General features: G+C 39.3%; 1 long non-coding RNA gene across 1 annotated transcript; it reads left to right on the top strand.

The window, feature by feature from the left end:
- Positions 1 to 548: 548 nt before the first annotated feature.
- LOC122773234 lies at positions 549 to 7,590 on the top strand. The gene is made up of 2 exons (XR_006360869.1): positions 549 to 7,132; positions 7,272 to 7,590. It is a non-coding gene; the product is annotated as an uncharacterized LOC122773234 (long non-coding RNA).
- The last annotated feature ends 14,285 nt before the right edge of the window (positions 7,591 to 21,875 follow it).

The following is a 21,875-nucleotide window of genomic DNA, read 5'->3' on the forward strand; positions in this document are numbered from 1 at the left end:
TGAGTGTGTGCTCGGTGTGTTGCTGCATGTGTGTCACCGGCATGGTTTGCTCTGCTCTTGCAAGATATCCTCAGATGATCCGAGTCCTCGTAAGACAAGTTCAGCACACGGGAGCTTTTCTTTTTTTTTTTTTTTTTTTTTTTAGGAACAAGCACGATTGCTTGTGACGCTGAAACAGAAAACAAAGACATCCAGAAGTGGCTGAGTTCAGCTGTGCACAGGCAGAAGATGTGTCTCTCTCCGTCCCTGAGACCCTAACTTGTGACGTTGTGCCTTCATGTCCACGGGTTAGGCTCTCGGGAGCTGGGAGGGATGCATGGCCAGCACTGTCTGCCGCACGTTCCTGATTCGAACAATGGCGATCAGAGGAGGAAGGCCATGGCGCAGTGAGCTAAGGCGTTCACTGTGTTTTATGTGTGGCTCACACGCTGCTGTGGCTGCATGTCACCTGGGCCTTTCTTGTATATCACTGCTGCATTGTGCACATGATGGAATGTGGATTAAGCAGAAACTACAGTCGGCCTGGTCTGTGGTAAAATCTCGGGCGGGAGACTTAAGGAAGCTGTCAACCTTTGGCAATGGAGGCCAGACTGTAGTGACCATTAATATTATTAGTCTATGATGATAACTTATATGTCAGGACAGGACTGTTCAGCTTTAATGTGATGTTGTCCATCTTACCATATAGAAATCACTTTTTGTAGCCTCATGCTAACATAGCATTTTGATCCAAATGGAGGCTAAGACCCTAAATGCTGCGTTTAAATGACTTCACACATCGGTGGAGTTAAGGTCATCTGGGCTAAGTGCCAAATACCTGCAGTTTTAAGCATCGATGCTAATCATTTGGCTGGCTGGTAGCGAGTGGGAATTCTAACTGCTTGTTAGCTGGTGAAGAAACAGGTGGTTAGCACAAGTGGCTCATGGGAGGTAATGCTAATGCAGCGGTGATAGCATAAAGTCTTCACACGCCAGTGGACACAGTTCAATAAAGAAGCATCTGTTGGTGTGATGTTTCAACCAACACATGTGTGTGTGTGTGTGTGTGTGTGTGCACCTTTATGGCTTGAGAGCAGCACAGTGTAATGTTGAGCGTGACGTTGACAGCTCTGTACATTATGTGCTTGACCTCAGTGAACCCTCGGCGACGTTAATGCTCAGTCACGCGTGCTGACACAAACCTGAAGGTGGTGGTAAGTGGAGTCCACTGAGAATAACCTGCAGTGGCTTTGTGCCACTGTGTGACATGGCTGTGGGCCCCGTGATTCATAACCGAAGGTGCGTCTGTGACTGCGTCGCGACAGAGCCGCAGCCAGAGCAAGGGCACACTTTGTCATCAGTAGTAACAAGAAATCCCACTCGCTGACTTTGCTACTACAACCGACCAAATTGTTATTCAGAGCTGCACATGGTGGCTCCTTAGGACAAGCGTCCATGTTGGCTGAGCCGCGATGTTCTTTTCGCCTACGACTGCTTGTTGCAGTGATAGTTTGCCATGTCATCCTCCCATGCATGTTGCACTTTGGCCCGAGGAGGCCGTCGCTCTCCTGAGAGCCATTTGCAGTCATTTTTTAGCAGCTACAGCTCTGACAGCGAGATTCATCGATATTTAGTGGCCGAGATTTGATTTTAATGGGGCGCAATGTGATAATTCATCACTTGTGGATGTTTAGTTTAATTTAAATGGACACTAATCTCTTGCATATTGAAGATTTAGGTGATAAACTTTAATCATGTTAATGGCCTTTCAGCTGGATTGAAATGTTCTTTATTATATGATTTCTTACAGTATGTTGTATATTAAAGGGTAATTGCCTGAGATCTGTGTATGTGCTTTGCTTCCATATAAAACTGCTTCTCTCTGTTTTTATTTAATCAAGATTATTGCTGATGTCTCCGTCAGTGTTCTCATATATATTTGTGTGATTTTTTCTTTATTTCAATGTTTGACCTTTATGCTGAAAATGCTCCTTCCCTCACTGAAATGACGGACGCTGGAGAGGACGTACGACCCTAAAGTTTGTTTTTTATCCATCCAGCTGTTAATGAATTTAAATGGATTTAAGCTTGAACTGCGCCCCCAAAGCCCCTCTCCCTTTTTTCACTGGTAAGCTGCTGCTTTTGCAATTCCCTTATGTAATGCCACTATGAGCTCGAGCCCTCGCTCGCTGTCTCTTACTCACTCTTTTTCTACATATCTTTCTGCCTCAAATTTTTTCTGTTTTTATTTGTTCAACTTGGTGAACAAACACTGACCTGGAGCAACTCAGTGTCTAGCCGGTGAGCTCAAAAAGGGCTGCAGGCTTGCTCTCCATTGTTTGGCTGCTCTGCGCACTGTCTGTACACTGTGTCCCCATGGCAGAGGCAGACGTGGAGGATAGACAGACAGACAGACAGACACACACACACAGAGCGAGAAAGAGCGACCAGTCTGAATTTATTTTCTTCTTCTCTTTGCATTAAAAGAATATGGGCCGTTCACTGTCCTCTTGACAAAGTACAGATGATGCAGTTTGTATCTGGAGAACCTGTGAGCGTTACTCTGAGCGGATCTAACATTTCAAACGTATTTGACCAAAACGTGGTTGGAAATGTTTCCGTCTTTGATTCGGATTTGTGCAGCTGCTTTTAACACGACAGTCAGTAAAAACTGCTTTTGTGGTTTGAAATATTGGCCTTTCCTGGTTCATGGGTTTAATCTGAATATTCTGGCAGGCAGCTGTTTAGTGGATGAACCTTTGTTAAGAAAGACTGCGTTAGGTGCAGTGAGCATGCAGAGGATGAGTGTGGTCACCAGGGCAGTTCAGGTGAAGGCAAAGGTGCTGTAAATGTATTGACTTGGAGCACGGTTACGCCCCAAACCACGTCAGGACAATGGTAGCAATGTTGGCTCAAAGTAGAAGTTGAATTATCGATCAAAAAGATCAATCGGTACATTTTGAAATGCAATGTAGTGAGAGAGTGACAGACTGCAGCAGGACTGGTTTCACCAAGCATTCTGCAGCTTTTCTTTTCTGCCACTCCCTTCAATGTACAGCCTGCTCTCAGCTGCAGGCGAGATAAACACTTGCATCAGTAATCAGAGCAGGTCAGGGTATGTGTGTGTGTGTGTGTGTGCTCTTCCAGCAGTAGCTGTGTGTGTAGCAGTGCTGAACACTGCAGAGGGGTTTACTACGCCTTTCTTCCAATCTGTCGGTGAAGATGGCGTTGCAGCACTGCCTGTGCCCCCTCCCACGCTGGCTACAAGCCACTACGTATGGTCGAGGAAAGCCGAGGAGGTCATTTTTAGAATAGTTGCACACCTGTGGCCTATTTACTCACCGCATAGCTGAAATTGCTGAGGCATTTCTCAGTACTGTAGCTTGGCCGACTTTACCAGATTTAGAATTTGGGGCAGCTCCTGTACTTTCATCATATTTACTTGTTTTTTCTTCTTAGTCTGTGTATTAGCTGCCAAAGTCTGTGCTGTTTCGTGTGCAGTCTGAGCGGTTTCAAATGTGCTGGTGTGGCGAACGAGAACACCGTGTGTGCTTGTGTATCTGTCCTTCCTTACGCTGGCTCAAGCCAGTTTAAAGGACTTTTTGCGCAGGCACATCACACCAGCAGATTAACCAGACTACACACTAACCTCATTAATCTGAGAGAGACTAATGTCACCGACAATGTGTCAGCAGGCGCAACACACACACGCACATGCACAGACACACACAAAGCTGTTCTTTGTCTTTATCAACCAGAGAGCCAGGTATTGATGACTGGAGGCCAAGGCAGAGCCTGTCCACTCCTCTTCCTCAGCGGGCCTCAGTATCACTGTTGTAAAGACAGACTGGAAATCCCCTGATGAATCAACATAACACTTTGCTGCCTCATCCAATAGCTGCAGTGTTTTGGGCATTTAAAGGAATGGTTTAATCCTGTTGGCTGCCTTTACCATTTTGGATTTTCTTTTTTTTATCATTATTATTATTATTATTATTATTATTATTATTGTTGTTATTTATTTGCCTGAACAGCCTGGAAGTTGTGCCAGTTTGTGTCCTTTTAAACTGAGATGGCAAGATGTTTGAATGTTTCTTTTGTGGGAAGATAAATAATAATCTTTGTGGAATTTACTTTTTCATGACAAACTGGTCTCTGGTTTAGAGCTGCAACACTTATTTTTATTAAAGGAAAATGCCAAACACTTGATGCTGCAGCTGTAAACTGCATAACTATGGATTTAAGAGTGCTGGTCAGATGAAGAAAATGGAAAATATAGTTATATCTTATCTTATTATAGCTTTTTTCTAAACATTTTATGACAAAATATTTGTTGGATTAATAGAGAAAACTATCAATTTAACAATCAACAATAGTCTACAGGTAGTTTACTGCATGAAACGTATCTGATCACTGAACAATAATAATTAGCCAGTTATGATAATCTAATTCTCATTAAGTTTCCCCAATGTGCTGCTTCTTGTTCAATTCTATTCAATTAAATGAAGTAGTTATTTATTATTGCTAACCTTATTTTGTAGTTTCTGTATAGCCACATGTTTCTTTGTTAGCATCCTGTTGTTTTTTTATGTCTGCTGTTATATTTCTATCAACGTACAATCCAGGACTCCCAGGTCAGTGTCGTTGTGTGTCCAGTCATACTTGGTTAATAAAGTTTTTTTTTGTAGTTTATTATTTTTATACTTGCACATTTGATTAAATCCTCCTCCCACTCATTGAATGATAATTTGTTAAGCATTTGTCTGTCTTACAAAATCACTATGTTCATTATGTGATGTGGATGATATCTGATTAAAATCAAACAAACAAATACATAGCCATACTAATTTGCTTTTGTGCTTTGTATTATAGGTGGTCATTTATCCATGCCCTGTTGTGACCTGTCTATAACCTAAGGTCAGGAAAATCACCACCATCTTCCTCTCACAACAGTCTTTGCTTACTTTATGTTCAGCTCCCGTGTCTCGTATTTTACGTCTGTCTGACCTGTGAATGTTTCAAATGTTATTATTATTATTATTATTTGTCAACTTTGTTTCGTGCATCTAGTGTGTCATTCCATCTAAAGTGACAACATACTGTTCAGCTCAGTCACAGTGAATTTCATGTGCGGTCTGTAAAGTTTATACTTTGTAAAGTCTTGTTCATACAGTACGTTTTATATTTGAGATAATGTTAAGTAAAACCTCTGTGATGTGACTGGAACTGGAACTCTGAAATAAACTCATCAAACACAACCATGTCTAATAAATACTGATTTTTTTGTGTGCTTTAAGAACAGGAAAGATTATTTATGACAGTTTCCCAATATCTCATGATAAACGTGGCGGTGATATGGGAGACGAACAGTGAGTGCAGTGTGAGACAGTTGTATCTAAATAAAGTCCTGCTGCTGTCATTTCACATGATTATCACTTCTTTCCACAGTCGTGCTTATTAATAGAGGCTCTAAATGAATGGTGAGATTTTGCTGTCTGACGTGTTTTGCATTTTATCTTTGGAGGTATCTTTTATGCCTTTTTAAGAGCTTAAATCTGTTTCAACAAGATTAATTCCTTGGCATGACGTGTGTTTCTGCACAACTGCCAAGACGTTTTACAACCTCTCCTCTGCTAACAATATACATTAAGCAGTAAATGGACAGAAATACAGGCATCCAAAAAGACAGCTGACAAGCAGCGCCTCAGAAGTGAGTATGCTCACATAAATGGATGTAAGCATTTTATATGTTTATTTGTTAAACAATGCCACAACTATGCATTATTCCCACTTACATGATTAATTAATGTGTGTCATGGTAATTACCTGCATAAACACTGTAAATAATGAATTAGTTATGCAAATGTACATTTAATTTTAAGTATTGAAATATTCATTAATGCTTTCCCTGTCAGCAAATAAAAGCAAATGCACATTTAACCCCTCTCCTCATGCACTTTATGATGTAAGATGTGTCCTGATTCTGCTCCAGCACCTTTGTCTTTGTCTCACTTGCAGCTTCATGAAACAGGTTGAGACATGTCAGAATGGTCCAAGAACATGAGAAAGATACGACACACTGTGGTCATGTCATCTGCCCGCTCTCGCTCACACACACACACACACATTTATCACACATATCAACTAAAACGTACATCTGTACTACAGATACATGTGACAGGCATCCACAGTTAATGAAAAACATGTGTTTGTAAATATCATAACACCAGTAGCTGTGACGATTTGATTTAGATCAACACACAGGCTAACAGTGTGCTGTATGCTATTTGGCATATTAGTCATATTAGGCTGAATGATATGCTAATGCTCCAGCAAACACTGCCTTTTTGACATGTAGACATACACTGTACACTGCTTAATGAGAGTTGATAGTTTTTAACCACTTTAGCATAAGTATAAAGCTCAAGGCTAACATTTTAGCAGAGAAAGTACTTGATACTCAGCAGCGCTAGTCAGCTAATAGTATTCTAGGAAATATTGCTACATGCTAACATTTTAGCACTTAATGTGCTTAAAACTACGCATTATACGAAACATGTGTTCACTATTATTTTTATATTCTTGGAAATGTTGCCCCAAGCAAGCAAACACAATGTGCTAGTCGACTATTTTAGTATGCTGGGAAATATTACCACATGTTAACATATTAGCACAAAGTATGCTCAACACAGGCGTCATACAATTCTATTAAACAATGTTTTGTTCTAGTCTATTAATATTTGAGTATTCCAGGATATTTTAGCACAGGCTAACATTTTAGTTGCGTTGTGAAATTCACCGTTAACGCTTTTGTAGCATAGTTTGCGAAGCTCAAATTTCGTCTGGACAAACATCATCTTTTTTGTTTTTTGACTTTGTGGTTGCACACAAAGCAAAGAAGTAAACACTGATGGATATTAACTTCTGGAGGACATCAACACAAAAATAACAGTGACTGAAAAAGATAAATGTTGCCTGTTGTTTGCGCCAACACTCTTTGATTCAGGATGAAATATGTTTCTCTTTAACCAGATGTTGTTACAACCTTCTCAACAGCTGTCGGCCATGACTGAGTGTTCATGCTGACAGTGCTGTCAACAGTCCAGCAGGAGGGAACCTCTGCAGGCTTTAGTGTGAGGTGGCTCCTCTGCAGGTGAGCTGCATTTACGTGCAGGGGAGTGAAAAATAATAGGCCGATATCACATTTCACATGCTGCATATAATAATCGAGTGTTTAGAACAGCTAATGCATTTACAGATGAAAAAGCTTGACTTGTGATCTTTTTTTAAAGGAGCTCATATCCATGTTGAAGACGTATAACATCCAGAACAGGATGGACATGAATGCAGGACGTCTGTATGTAATTGTCATCATCGTGAGAAAGGGAACATTTTCATTAATAATTCTAATAAAAATGTAAAAACATAACAATATCTTATCAACATACTGTAGGTCTATGTTGAAGCTGTAGCTTGGGCCAAACCCTGATCTTGATCCATGCTGAAACTGTGAGAACCAGACTGACCTTGGCAGAGGTTTCTTATATATCTTAATGTTTTTATCATAATATGACTTAATATGATTTTTTTTGATTAAAGCTGTTGGATTTTTAACTATGTGATATCCTGTTATTTTTAATATTGATGTTTTACATGTTGTTAATTATGTCTTCTTTATGTAAAATTCTCTTTTAATTTAAATGTTAATTCTCTTTACCAAGATATCTCTCTCTGTTTTCCTGCACAGGAGCTATATATAAATTAGCTTATAGCTAATTCCAGGGCAGCCAGAAAGCTGTACACTGTACCTGTTAACGAATAAAATAAAATGAAATGATAAAATGGATAGATAGAGACATATTTATTTTAACTGCATTCACGTTTTTCATTTATTCAGATTTCAGTTTTACCATAACCTAATAATATAATTCATGTTATGCATCTATTATTTGTTAGTCAAACTTAACTATAATAAGTGAAATACACCAAGAATAGGATGGAAATAATTTAATCTATTTAAAATGGACATTTAAGTATATGTTAACACACTGGGTTTACCAATACAATTTATTAAAGGTGCTGAAACACTCTGTGTACTGGTTAGTTTGTTAATGTTACTGTGTAATCAAATAAAATGTTTACATGTTCATTAAAATTTTCTGTATTAAATGTATTGTGTTAAAATGAGTTTAAGCAACTTGGTCAAAGGTGGTACAAATTAAATGGTTTATTTTGTTTTGTTTTTGAACTAAAATAATATACTCATAATAATAGTAATAATAATGATAATGATAATAACAATAATATGCTGTTTTTTTTAACATTAAGCATAAAGCACATGTAACCCTTCTACTTATTAATCTACTCTATTCATTTGGTTTTAAAATGACATCAAGGTGATCCAGATCCAACAAATGTTTGTGCATTCTTTAGGATTATTTGAGTTTAGCTGAAAGCAAGTACACTATTCTATGATCGAGATCAAACGGCTCAAGGACATCCTCGGATACAAAAGATTAAAGAAGACATAGATTAATACATCTAGAGGCTTTCCACATTAGTTGAGTCTGAGCTAAACTTCAGCATGTTTGATTTCCCAGCATTCTCACCTACAACATGACTTCATTAACACTTATCTATGTGTGGTCACTGTGGAACTGTGAAAATAAAGCTGAATCACAACCTAAACAGGTCGTATTGCAGTAGTGTACATGTTTGACGTTTTGTTTTAAATATGGGTGTTATATTCAGTTTATTTTTAGATCAACCACAAAAGGCTCCAAATGTAGTTCATGATGTGTTTCCCGCGGGTGTTGGAATAAAGATGTTAAAGCAGAGCATTTTGACAGCATAAAGCTGAGTCTCTCTCTCACTCTCTCTATCCCTCCATCTCTCGCCCGCGCTGCCTGTAAATCCATGCTGAAATTTGGCTCACACACTTTGGAGCGCTCTGCAGCTAAAAGTAGGCCAAAAGGCATCTGAGGACAGCAATTGGGGAAAGAGGGAGAGAGAGAGCGAGAGAGAGAGAGAGAGAGAGCGAGACAGAGGGAGGCAGATGAGGACATGAGGAATATTATTTATATCATTTTCCACCTTCAAATCCTATTTAATGTTAAATGTTTGGGTCTATTTTTGAATCTCATCATTGAGATTACACACTCAACATTTTGAGATGGTAATTGTTTTATTTCATTCATTAAAGAGCAGCATTTAGATGGCAATTGATTTCCGCACAAAGCACAAAGCTAATACATCTGCACGGGTTGTTTAAATGAGTAGAACCATTAAATAGATTTGGCTGTTGTTGGCGTTATTTTTGAGCCAGTGTGTTATACATGAAAGCTTATACATTTCATGTTGTCATTCAAACATCAAACCTTTTTTTTAATATTCAAAAAATAGATTTTGTTGATTAAACCCTTTGCGTTTCTAAGGACTTCACATGCAAAAGTATTAATTTATTCGTTTGGTCATTTTTGAACCTGGGGTTCAAACTTTTCTTTACTTGTTTAGTTTTTTTGTCCTCTGAGAAATGTCTTTGTGTCCCCAGCTTTTGTGTCTCAAAGCATTTTGACTCCAAACCAATCCACTGATCCTGACTCGTCTAAGCTTTGTTAAGGCCTATAAATGTAAGGTTAAGTTTAAAAATATATTTCAATAATTGTGTAAATAATAAATATCAATAATACAATGTTACACTTAGAAATGACTTATACTATTGGATTTGCATTGTCACAAAAATGTTTCACAGTTTTACTATTATTATATTTCCAGAAACCAATGAAGACATCAGGATAACGGATCTTAATCAATTTCTACTGATGTGATTTTCAAGCATTCCTACATTTCTAATTATGCCCTCAGCCTCTGGCTTTAATTATACTGTGTAACACTGAGCTTTGTTTTAATTGTACTTAACATAAAAGGCCTATAAAATCAAACAATATTCTCTTGTTCATCATCATCTCTTGCTGTTGAAATGGTTTTTTTTATTATTATTTTCACATCTAAATCTGTATTTTCTTTTCCTGTAAAACCATTTTAAAGGTTTGATGACCTGATCTGGACTCTTATTGGACTCTTGTTTTGCATCTGGTTATAATGCCGTGCTAATTTTGGATTTTTAAATAACAATAACAAGAAGATAATAACTAATAATGTGCGTAATGTTTCACTGTCTTCAAATTTAAACAAACATGCAACAATAAGAAATATTGTATTTGCACGTTTAAAAAAATACTCATTAGATTTTTTTATATTTATCTATTTTAGTCGACTAAAATAGATAAATATAAAAACTAGACTAAAATTAAAACATCTCAGAAGACTGAAATATGACTAAAAATGATGAGGGTTAGACTAAAACTAAATCAAATGTGTACTCTCTCTCTCATATCACAGTAAGTATGACAGTATGTAGTGTGTCTGTTTTGTGTTGTCCATTAAATGCTGTCATGAAAATGAATTATTTGAGGTTTATGGAGGGAAGCAAAGTTCTCAACAGTCATTTCTCCCACAGCTTCTCCTCAGTGTGTTGTCTCCATGGACGTAACGATGCCCTTTGAAGTTATCAGTGACATCTGAAGATTTCCAGTTAAGGATTCACACAAATAAATCAGTTGTGATCTTGACAGGTCTCGATTTAAAGCTCCAGAAAAGAACTTCTGTCGTTTAAACATTGATAGCGTCGTGTGGAGCTGATGGGCTTAATCACCATTTGTGGGAATTTGTTTGACAACGGTTTGAAGCCAACAGATGCCTATTTATATTTAAAAGCTTTAAAATACAGGATCCTCTATAATTGGATCCAAGACAAAGATTGAGTCAAAATGTCTGAGTCTGAAACAAAACCCGAGACCTTTAAGCCTTGTCCACTTTCAGACTACCACACCAGCTCAGTCCAAAAAGGTTATTTATCACGATCTCGGTCATTAACTCTAACCACATCATTACCTTGTGTGTGTTTCCACTTCACACTAAAGCCTTGCAGAGACAATGAGCTCCACTGGCTCACTGCTGGTTCCTCAGTCTACTGCCATGTCCCTCTTGACATCCTAGATCCTGGATGTGCATCCTTGGCTGTGTCGGCCTCCACTGTAGGATTTTCCAACAACATTAGTTGACACGGAGTTTATGCGTCGTCTACTTCTACTCACGGGTCAAAGACCAAGTGTATTGGACTATGAATCGCATTATCCAGGTTTGTTAGTCCAACTAAGACTAGCCTGATTTAAGTAACATGTTTACATGACATTAAGAAAACTGAATTATTGTCTAAAAATTGGACTTTTAAATTGCATGTAAACGCACTGACTTATCAGCCAGTCATCATTCTTAGACAGCTGAACCGTGACTGCTCCAGAAATAGTGCTCCTTATATCTTTATATGTTAGCCATGGGGAACACAGTCATTATAGTGACATGCTTTAAAATGTAATTTTGCATTATTTCACATGTTATTACCGTACTCTTGATGCGTTTGAGCCACGTCTGAGCCACACAATCTTTGTGCAGGGTGTGACTGCTGCCGCGCTGATGTGCTGCGTTCTGCACACCTGGGTGAATCCTGCCAACATCTGCCAGCGTTTTGATTTCACTCTGCAGACACGTCTGTGTTTTATCTTCTATAAGAAAAAAAAAAGAAGAAAAAAAAAAGGGAACCAATCACAAACCGCTGGCGCACAAGACGTCGGCTTAACACAGTGACGACAGAGAAGTGACATCTAGCATGGCGGCTGTCTGTCAATTCAGCAGCTGCTTTCATTTTAAGAAACTTGCTCCACAGAAGTGGTGAGACGCCAGAAGGTTGATTCATTTTCAACCATGACCGTTTGTCATCCAGATCATTGTTCTGACTCTTTCCAGACTAAAGCTGTGTTTCCAATGAATGGAACGTCCATGGGGCACGGGGCACACCCCACCTACCAAGTAAAGGTAGTGTTCTCAGTCGAAATTAGCAATTAGCCAGGGGTGGAGTGGCTCAGTGGTTAAGACCCTACCTTGTGTACCAAAGACATCATGGTCGCAAGTTCGATTCCACCCCTGGCTAATTGTACTTGATTCCCTTGTAAGTCGCTTTGGATAAAAGTGTCTGCTAAATGACATGTAATGTAATGAAATGCAAGCCTGACGCAGGGTTTCACCATGTCAAACTGTACCGTACTGTACCATGATGCAAACACGGCTTAATACTAAACTAGAAGTGCTTTCACTACAGTTGGGACGTATGTGATCGAGACAGATAACTTTCACTGCATATTTACATATACATGCAGCTTGAGTAAAGAATAGATGAGACTTTTATTTCCCAGTGGCAGTGCGGCTGCTCTCATCAGTCAACGCTTGCCTAAATAAAAAGCTTAGCTTCGAATGTCCAGCGTGAACCCGGCCTTGTTTCTTTACATCACAATAAAACACGCCGTTCCTCCTCAGCCTCTCAAAATCTAATAACTAAAAACATGTCTTTCTTTCTTCCCTTTCTCTCGCTCCCTCTGTGGCTCTCAAGCAGTTGCATGCTCTCTTCTGGACATTAAATACAGCTTTCATTTCAGCCAGCTTCCACTGTAATGAAAGTGCTCTGACGCCCATTCACTGCTGCTGGCCCTGCCAGAACAAACTCAATGACCCGAAGGTAGTGCATGGCATGAAGACCCCATTCCTCAGCTCTGTGTACTGGGCATGGAGGAGGGGGGCACCTGGAGCTGGATCTGTACCCAAACACTGGGGAGCTGGGCAGAAGGGAGGAGTGGAGAGAGATAGACTGGAAGGGAAAGGAGTGATGGAAAACAAGAGAGAGATATTTCCACCTCGACTCAAACACCACCCACTTCCTCATATCTTATGGCTCATACATTGTCCCCTCCCATCTCCTCCACATTCCTCTATCCAGTTTGTTCTTCCTCAGAATTTAGACTTTTTAAACATTCTACACAGTACATATAGAATTATAAGTGGCATTTACACAAGGGCTGATATTTACATGAAAAAGAAGGACTATATGGACCATGTATTGTATAATGTTTATTCTGATTTACACGTTGAGTGTCCTTTCGTGATGCAATAAATATTTGATTTCAAATTGAAAGCAGTCCAGTGTTGTGGTACACCTTTCACAGCTCTGAATCGATCACGATTCTTCATCTTCTTCTTAGAAAAATAGTATATTTTCATGTTACATGTTTTTACTTAATTACATTAGGTGACAGATCGCTGCCTGCAGGCTGAGGTAAACAGGAGACCCGACTTCTCTGTCCGTCCATTCTCCTTCTCTTCCTCCCTCATTCAAGCCTGATCCCTTCATAATAAATGAAGGTTGAGAATAATAGTCTGCTGTTGTCATAGAAACCTGAAAGCAGATCTTTGCACTACATAGTTTTCCCCTTTCGGTCTCTCTCCATGCTGGAAAATGACAGTCAAATCTGAACCCTGTGGCCTTCCCCTACCTCGCCTCCCCCTCCCCTCTCCTGCTCTCTCTCTCTCTCTCTCTGTCTTCTCACCCTTTTGCAACTCCCCTCTCCGATCCTTGCTCTGTGATCCTTCGTTTTCTTTCCCTCACCCTTTTCTTTCTCTCCCCTTCTCTTCCCTCCACGACCTCAGCCCCCACACTTCTCAGAGTTGAATCTGAGCACACTGAGCTGCCGAGTGCTTCACATGCAAAAAGAAGGGTCATGTTTGGTGTGTACATGTGGTTTGGGTGTCGTTTGCCGCTGACACAATTGAGGAGTTGAGGCTGGGCAGAAATCTATGTGATTACTCAGAAAACGATTGCCCTGCCCCCCACCACTACCACCAAGACCACCACCACCACCACCACCTTTCCTCCACCTGCATCACCCCCCCCGCCCTCCAGCTGCCGATGCTATTGTCATGTGGAAGCTCCTTCTGCTGGTTCCTCATCCAGAAAAGCCTGATAGGGTCCATGTCACTTTTGAGTTTCAGGGGGAACTTTGAGTGTTCTTTCCAGCAGCACATAATGTATCATCAAAGCTGGGATTAAATGTTTTTTTTTTTCTCTTTCCTCTCTTTTTTTTTAATCTTCCAGCAGCCAAAGCTGCAGGAAGATTTAAGCTTATTAGCTTAAAGAGCAGGGGAAGGGAGTTTTCAACTGATGTATGGCAGACTTCAAAGATGGTTTAATCTGTCAGTACACATGCCCTGTACAGGCTATTTATTCTGGGGAGCCATGTTTCTTCCAAATGACTTCCTCCAGATACACCAGCAAAGCTCAGGGTTTGCTGTTTGTCAGCATATGTAGATGGCTGAGCTCTTCCTGCAAAGTAACACCATTTCCTCTGTTTTTTTAGCCTCTGCGAATGACGAATGTGTTTGACGTGTGCCATTGTTTTGTAAGGTGTATTCTAACTTTCCAGAGGGTTGTATAACACTAGTTTCTGCAAGTGCAAGTGGAGTTCAAAGATAAAAAAAAAAGAAAAGAAAATTGGAGCAGTTGCTTTTCTGCTCCTCAATAGCATCTACCTTCTTTTTGTACACATTTTATTTTAAGAACAGGCTCAAGTTTAGATAAAAGAAAAGTGCTCCTGTATCTTTCGCATCATTAAGACAAGCTCCTTCTTCACTTCCTGTGTGTGTTTCTGATCACCACAAACAGCACATGTCAACATGCATATACCATCATAATGGATTAAAAATGAGTTTACATTCAATCCCTGTTAATACACAGTCCTGATTCATCTCTGCTTAGCAGGAGACCGTTAATGACCACCTTTCATGATAGACCATTGAATTTTATTCGGGATTAGCAGGAGGATTCGGGTTAAGAGCTTCGCAAAAAATGAAATGCATAGAGAAGATGACTGCAACAAACAAAAAAAATGGTGAAGTGAAAAATACTTGAATTTAAGCATAGAAACATTTCTTGCACAGTATTTGTCAACGTTTGTTTATCTATTCATGAGCCCGACTCACCTGCTCCACACTCCGTATTTACCTTCTCGTTATACAGGCGTACTTCTGTATACAAGCTCATTTACATAACACTGTCCAAAAAACAATGCCATTCTGTCCAGAGCATTTTAATTTCACACCAGTCGGCCTCATTAAAACCCATAACTGGCTTTAATGCTATGGCTCATCAGTGAATGTCCATGTCCTATTTGTCTGAATGATCAATAATGTGATTTTAAACTCGGTTTACAGTTATTCTCCACATATTTATAGTTTAAGTAAGTCAAAAATAAATAGATATGCCATAACTTTTAACGAGTTATTGTTTTTTAATGTTGTGGTTGATAGATGTAAATTGCTTTATGCCTGTTTTTGAACAATGGTGATAATGGTTCATTTGTCACATGACTTGACATAATAGCAAACTCTAATCAGGCTCCAGGGTGATAGAAATGTGGTTTTTAAATGTAATTTGTTCTTGAGGATGAATCAATGTTCATTTTTGAATGCAACATATTCAGTTTTTGATCTGTTAGCCGTTTTTTTTTTATCTCATTTTACCTGTGCCGTGTTGTTAAAAGTGCAATTTATTAAAAGTTAATAAAAAAAACCACTTATTTAGCTGCGAGGAGAGGAAACATGAAGGAGGCTCAGGGAGAAAGCAGCAATTCAACACGAGCGAGACAAGTGGCTTAAACTGTGAGTCGAGGAGCGAAGAAGTCAAACTAAAAGTGCTCGATTGCCTCAAAAGTGTCAAGAAATTTATTGTTATGGATTAAATCCATGATTTGACTCTTGCAGTACGTATTTCAGTGAGGAAAGAGTGAATATGAGAGTGAAATGTCCACCTTGATATTCACTCTGAGGCAGTTAATTTGAATCAATATCTATAATAGCTGTTCTCACTCAGAGAGCACGTTACAAACCAACCCTGTATCACAAAAATGACATTCCTTCACAACTAAATGGCATTTTTCATAAAGAATGTCCTTTCTTTCAGATTTGAAATGTTTTTGAAGTATCACAAAGGTATGTGTTATAATAAGAGTAATAATGTCCGCCAAGCAGCAGACACAAGACCAAAGGTTTTGGTATCCCACGTGTTTAAACCCTTAACACTGCAACACAATGGATTTTAACTCTATATATGCTTACGATGGGAGGATGTCATGAAAACATCTTGTCTGAGCAGTAACCAAGTGCTTTCTGTATCCAAACCGTCCCACAAGTTACTCACTTTCCCTAAATCTAACCTCATTCATGTCCAGGAAATAGTTATCATCACTCTCATTTCCCCATTTCAGCCAAAAGCACCAGAAGCAGTTAAAACACCATCACACTGTTTTATGTGGTTGCATGGGAACATGCTTTTTATACAGTATAATCACTAAGTCAATAGTGTTTCCAAGTAAAAATAGTGTGGAAAATAAGCTGAAGCATTTCCTCTTAGTTCTTCATCTTGGAAGGTTGTTGAGGCTTTGAAGAATTTTGAATATTAACTGACTATAACATCAAGTGTGTCATTGTGATTTCATGCACGTGACAGGGTGTATTTGTGAAATCTGTTAGTTCTGTCTGTCACTACGGGCCGATCCTTGAATAGCTCCACTAGATTCATCATTAGAAGCTGCTCTACATATATATAACAACTTTAATGACTTTGGAAGTTCAATCCAAACATTGGATTCACACACATTTGGACTTGAGGTTACATTGAAGTCAGAATCTACTATAGATATAGTCCATTAATATGACGCAAGTAAATCCAAGGAATTTTCTGAGTCTGCATTTTGGAAGTGTATTAAAATGCAGGAAGTTTGGTCTTTCATTTCAATTTTAATCCAATAATTTGCAGTGGAGTTAAAACAGTGACATACAAAACACAAAAGAGCACTTAAAAAAAATCTTGTTTTACTTAAACTTTAAGTTGTGTCTGCTAATGATTGAATAATTACATACACGGGGGTAGGAGAGATGGCTGGTCAGGACTGGAGGCTGTCAATGATTTATTCAGAGGCACGTCCTTGTCCGTGTCGGCCACATGGTTGGTGAAGTGGTTAGGCAAAGCAAGTTTATTTGTATAACGCCATTCTTACACAAGGCAATTCATAGAGCTTTACAGAAGCAAGTAAATACATTGGAAATTAAAACAAAATCAGTTTGAAAAAAAAAAATCACACGTTAGCACACACTTAGCTTTGCAGCAACAAGACTCGGGTTCACGGAGGGAGTTTGCATGTTCTTCCTGTGTGTGCATGGGTTTTCTGAATTGACAGTGAGCGTAAATGATTGTTTGTCTCCTTGTGATGGACTGGCGGACTGGATGGTACCTAACTGACTCCGATGTCAGCTGGGATTGGCACCAGCTCGGTACTTGATTTAAGTCAAATGTTTGAGTGCCAGTTCATAATCACTCAATGCTGATTCACCTGTTTCTTCCTGTGATGTGTTTTCTTTTGTGGTCTTTACAATTAGGTCACTTTTGTACCTTTTATTTGCATCACAGTTGATGCACAAATGCCTTCAAACTACAGCACTTCAGCCACTTCCATTGGGCTACAATGGAACATTCAGCCAAGTACCACATTCCTCCTCGACGCGTAGGAATCGCATGCCCGTGGATGGGATTCAGGCTGCAGGCAATGATGCGTCACATTTCCTGCCCAGTTTTTTTAGAATGAAAAAAAATAAATAAATAAGTCACCACTGATAATTATTGCAATACATAGTCAGATAATTATAAACTCATTGTTGCTCCTGACTAAGTGGAAGAAACCACACAAATGCTCACTAAACAGCTCTCAACTCTGAGATAAAACATTTAATTATACAGTGTGTGACACACCTTTGTTGTCACTGTTGTTTCAGCCCCGCCACAAGCAGCACCACCACCCTCCACCTGCAGACTCCAACAGGGGGTGAAGATATTTAACCATCACTCCATCTGATCTCTATGTAATCATACATGAAAGAGAGAGGAAGTTGGAGCCTGGGTGCCCAACTCAAACTAGACTATATGAACAAAAGTATTGGGAAGCCTGACCGTTACACCAACAGGGACTGTCAAGACATATTTGAGTCAGACACTGATGCTGGACGGGAAGACCTGGTTCACAATCGCTGTTCCAGTTCATCCCAAAAGTGGGCCAGTCAAGTTCTTCCACACCAGGCTCGTCAAACCATGTCTTTATAGTTCTTACACAATCATGTTGGAATAAAAAAAGGATCTTCCTCAAACTGTTGGAAGAATAAAATTGTCCTTCATTGGAGATAAAGCCGGACTGAAACACCTGAATTACTTTTGTCCATTTTGTGTATGTTGTGATTCAACAAAAGACATATATATATATATATATATATATATATGTATGTATATTTATATATACAGACAGTCAGTATGTTTCCATACAGGCTTAAGTCTATTGTCTTTATCCCAGTATACAAACATTAGAGGAGAATTGGTCCAGCTTTGCTCCACTGGGTGACACAATAATTAATTCTTTCTTAACACAGTCAGAAGGTCAGAATTCACATAAATCCAGTACAGTATATATGTTCTGTATCTGTGGCCCACGTGGACTCTAACAAGCAGAGGTGCTACACAGTGACTGAGGTACTGCGGTAAGGTAGCAGATGGTGTTTCTAAAGGTGCAAGGCCACAATTAGCAGATGTGGAGACGAGTGGTGGTGTAAAATATGAACAATGCACAATGCATTGTTCATATTTTACAGTAGCGCCCTCCACCACAAACCAAATTATATATTCACTTTCAGAAAATTCTTAGCCATTTCATGATGTGTTGCAGTCTCTCTAAACAGCAATGTTTTTTTCAGCATCTTTAAAGAGTTGTGGCGAGAGAGAGAGGGAGAGAGAGAGAGAGAGAGAGTGTCTTAGGTACACTATTCAAAAATATCTTTTCACTAATACAATTGAGGCAACTGTGTAATTGTTGTATTCTCTAAATTGTAAAGGTTATCTTGCATTTGGGAGTTGGAAATAAATGAAAGGTGTGTGTGTGTGTGTGTGTGTGTGTGTGTGTGTGTGTGTGTGTGTGTGTGTGTGTGTGTGTGTGTATACACATACAGATCCAAGACTGTGTGTGGCAATTGGCCTCCTTTGATCTAGTTCTCTCTCTCGTCCCATTTCAAAAGAATCCATTAAGAAAAATGTGTGTGCTGGAGGGGAAGGGAAAAAGGTAGGAGAAGAAGAAGAAGAGGAGGAAGCAGGAGAAGAAGAAGAAGAAGAAGAGAAGGACGAGGAAGGGAGGGATAGAAGGGGAGTTGTGGACCAGTGAAGTGTGAAGAGCATGCAACTTCCTCCCACTGTCTTTCATTGCTCTCTCGGTCTAAGAGGACCATTATGTCTATGGAAAGTGGGAGAATGAGGCTCTCTCTACTGTGCGCGCTCTCTCACTCTCTCTCTCTCTCTCTCTCTCTCTCTCGCTCTCTCTCTCTCTCTCTCTCTCTCTCTCGCTCTCTCACTCTCTCTCCTTAGTTTTCTTCATAAAGGAAGCTGGTTCCCACAGGTTGAACAATACGTTAGCCAAGTGGAGCAGTATGGTCTGATGGGCGGACTGGATGAACTGAAACTATATGAGCACATAGGAGTGAGTTGTTAACAGTTGCACTTGAACATACAACTTAAAAGGTCCATTGTCCAGTGTGATATTTAGGAACGATGGCAGAAATTGAATATGCGATCCATAAGTATGTTTGTGTACTTGCTTTAAAATAAAAAATGGTTTCATTTGTGAAGCCTCACACAAAAAGGCATTTTATACCTTTTACTTTAGACAAGGTCCACCGTGTTTCTACAATAGCACGGAAGGTCAAACCAGCTGGAGCTTGTATTTTGTATTTCAAAGCAGAAACTTAAAATGCAAACCAAAAGCAATGACAATTTCTGGTATGTGAAGGCCACCATATTTCCCTGAAACTACCATGATTATTCTTATTCTTATATCCATGTGACTTAAAGGAAAATAAATACAAGTCTCTGTGGTGGACTGTGCCACAGATTTGTCCACAAGTCCACAAGTCTGCAGAGGTCATGGAAGGTGAGTACGCTCTGCGTCATCATGTCTGCACGATCGAACGCTGTGTACTGTTATTATTATTATTATTATTATTGTAATTATTAATGTATTATTATTATTGTTGTTATTGTTATTATTATTATTATTATTATTATCATTATTGTTATTATTATTATTATTATTATTACAACCACACTGTACTCTAGCTGTGTGATTGGGTCAAAACAATAATCAAGATAAAACATTTTAAAATGACTTTATATTGAAAATGATTATGATAAATGTCAGAAAATGATATAAATGCTCTTGAGTGAAAAAGACCAGTAAATCTGAGGTTAAAGATTTGAAGCCCATATTGTCTGAGTAATGTATCAGTATGTTATATGTATATATATATATATATATATATATATACATGCAAACTTTTATTATGTTTCTCTTAAACAAAACAATATTGTGATCATTTTGGTTTGAGTGTTTGCAAATATCTCTATGTTGCTGTGACTACTATATATTGTGACGATATCAGCAAAAACCACCAGACCAAGACAACTGGGCTCAGTGATCCTGAGCAGAAATATTTGTGCACAGTGCAGCAGAGACTATTGCCAACACTGTTGTTAAAAGCACCTCAAATCACTTGTACACTCAGGGGGAGTCAAGGGGGGCAACCACCCCATCCAGTGCAACACAGTATGCAAAAGTGCTCTTCTTAGTGCCTCCACAGTGGAGTAAACTTGATAAAATACCCTCTGAGGTACCCACACAAAGGAGAAAACACACGAAAGTTCTTTAATGGCTGTCTTAGCTGTGGGTAAAACAGGATGAAGTGGCCTTTAGAGTGCCTCTACATGTGACAGTCTGGGATGAAGTGCCCTAACGGGTGCCCTTTCATCACCAAAAGGAAAACTGTTATAGTGGTCTGTAAAGTATCATGTCAGAATACATGACATAGACCCCTTTAAATGGAAAAGGTGTAATACAGTGCCCTAAGCTGCAGATCCTTCTATGGCTGAACAAAAGAAGATGGCACATCCAAGTCAAAAATACCAATGTATAGAGTAGTGTGCTCTTTCCATATACAATCAGAGAGACAATGAACGTACTCACACTTCATTCTCATGGAAGTGTTTGTGAGAACACTGTGATGCTCCCTTCAGTTGAAGAACACAAGCAGCTGTTGCTTCTCAGATGCTCTTATGATGTTAGAAATGAATGCATCCTTTATGGAGGGAGACCATTAGGAAACTGAAGCACGCAGCCAGCATCATTTCATTCACTCAATCCAAAACAGGACTACTCAGTGAACAGTGTTTCAATTGGGCTTATGCCACTAATTGCAGTGGATCCCATATTAAGCACCAATTCTAAAAGAAAACCTGTTCTATCGAAGTCTGGAAACCCTGAAATGTTTAGATTTTTTTCTTTTTGAATATCAGTAACATATAATGCTAATGTGGCGTATATGAAACAGCTTATTTAAAGTTAGTTTTTTTATTAATCCCCTTAGGGAAAGTATTCCTCTGCATTTTTGACCCATCCTAGAATTAGGAGCAGTGGGCTGCCCAGCCCTTTTTGGCCAGGTGGGGATTTGAACCGGCAACTTTCTGGTTACAAGTCAAGTTCCCTTTCCACTTGGCCACAGGCTGCATCAATTCAGGTTATCACATTTTGTGATAAATAACGCTAACGTTAACGTTTTCTCATGTAGATTAGACCACATCAGTTGTGTTTGAATATCATGTCGCCCGGTGACACTCCTTTGCTGCACGCAGGAAGTGATGCATTTTGCAGCATGACTGATGGAGGCAAGGTGGAAACACAAGTGCGACATAGTGCTCGTAACGCCACACAGCTGCGGACACTTGGGCAGTTTTTGCAAATTCATTCCTGTGTCATTTCCTGTCGCATACATAGGAAGCTGATTACAGATACATGGATCTTTTATTATATTGA

This window comes from Solea senegalensis, linkage group LG8, assembly GCF_019176455.1.
Source record: "Solea senegalensis isolate Sse05_10M linkage group LG8, IFAPA_SoseM_1, whole genome shotgun sequence".
Classification (NCBI taxonomy): domain Eukaryota; kingdom Metazoa; phylum Chordata; class Actinopteri; order Pleuronectiformes; family Soleidae; genus Solea; species Solea senegalensis.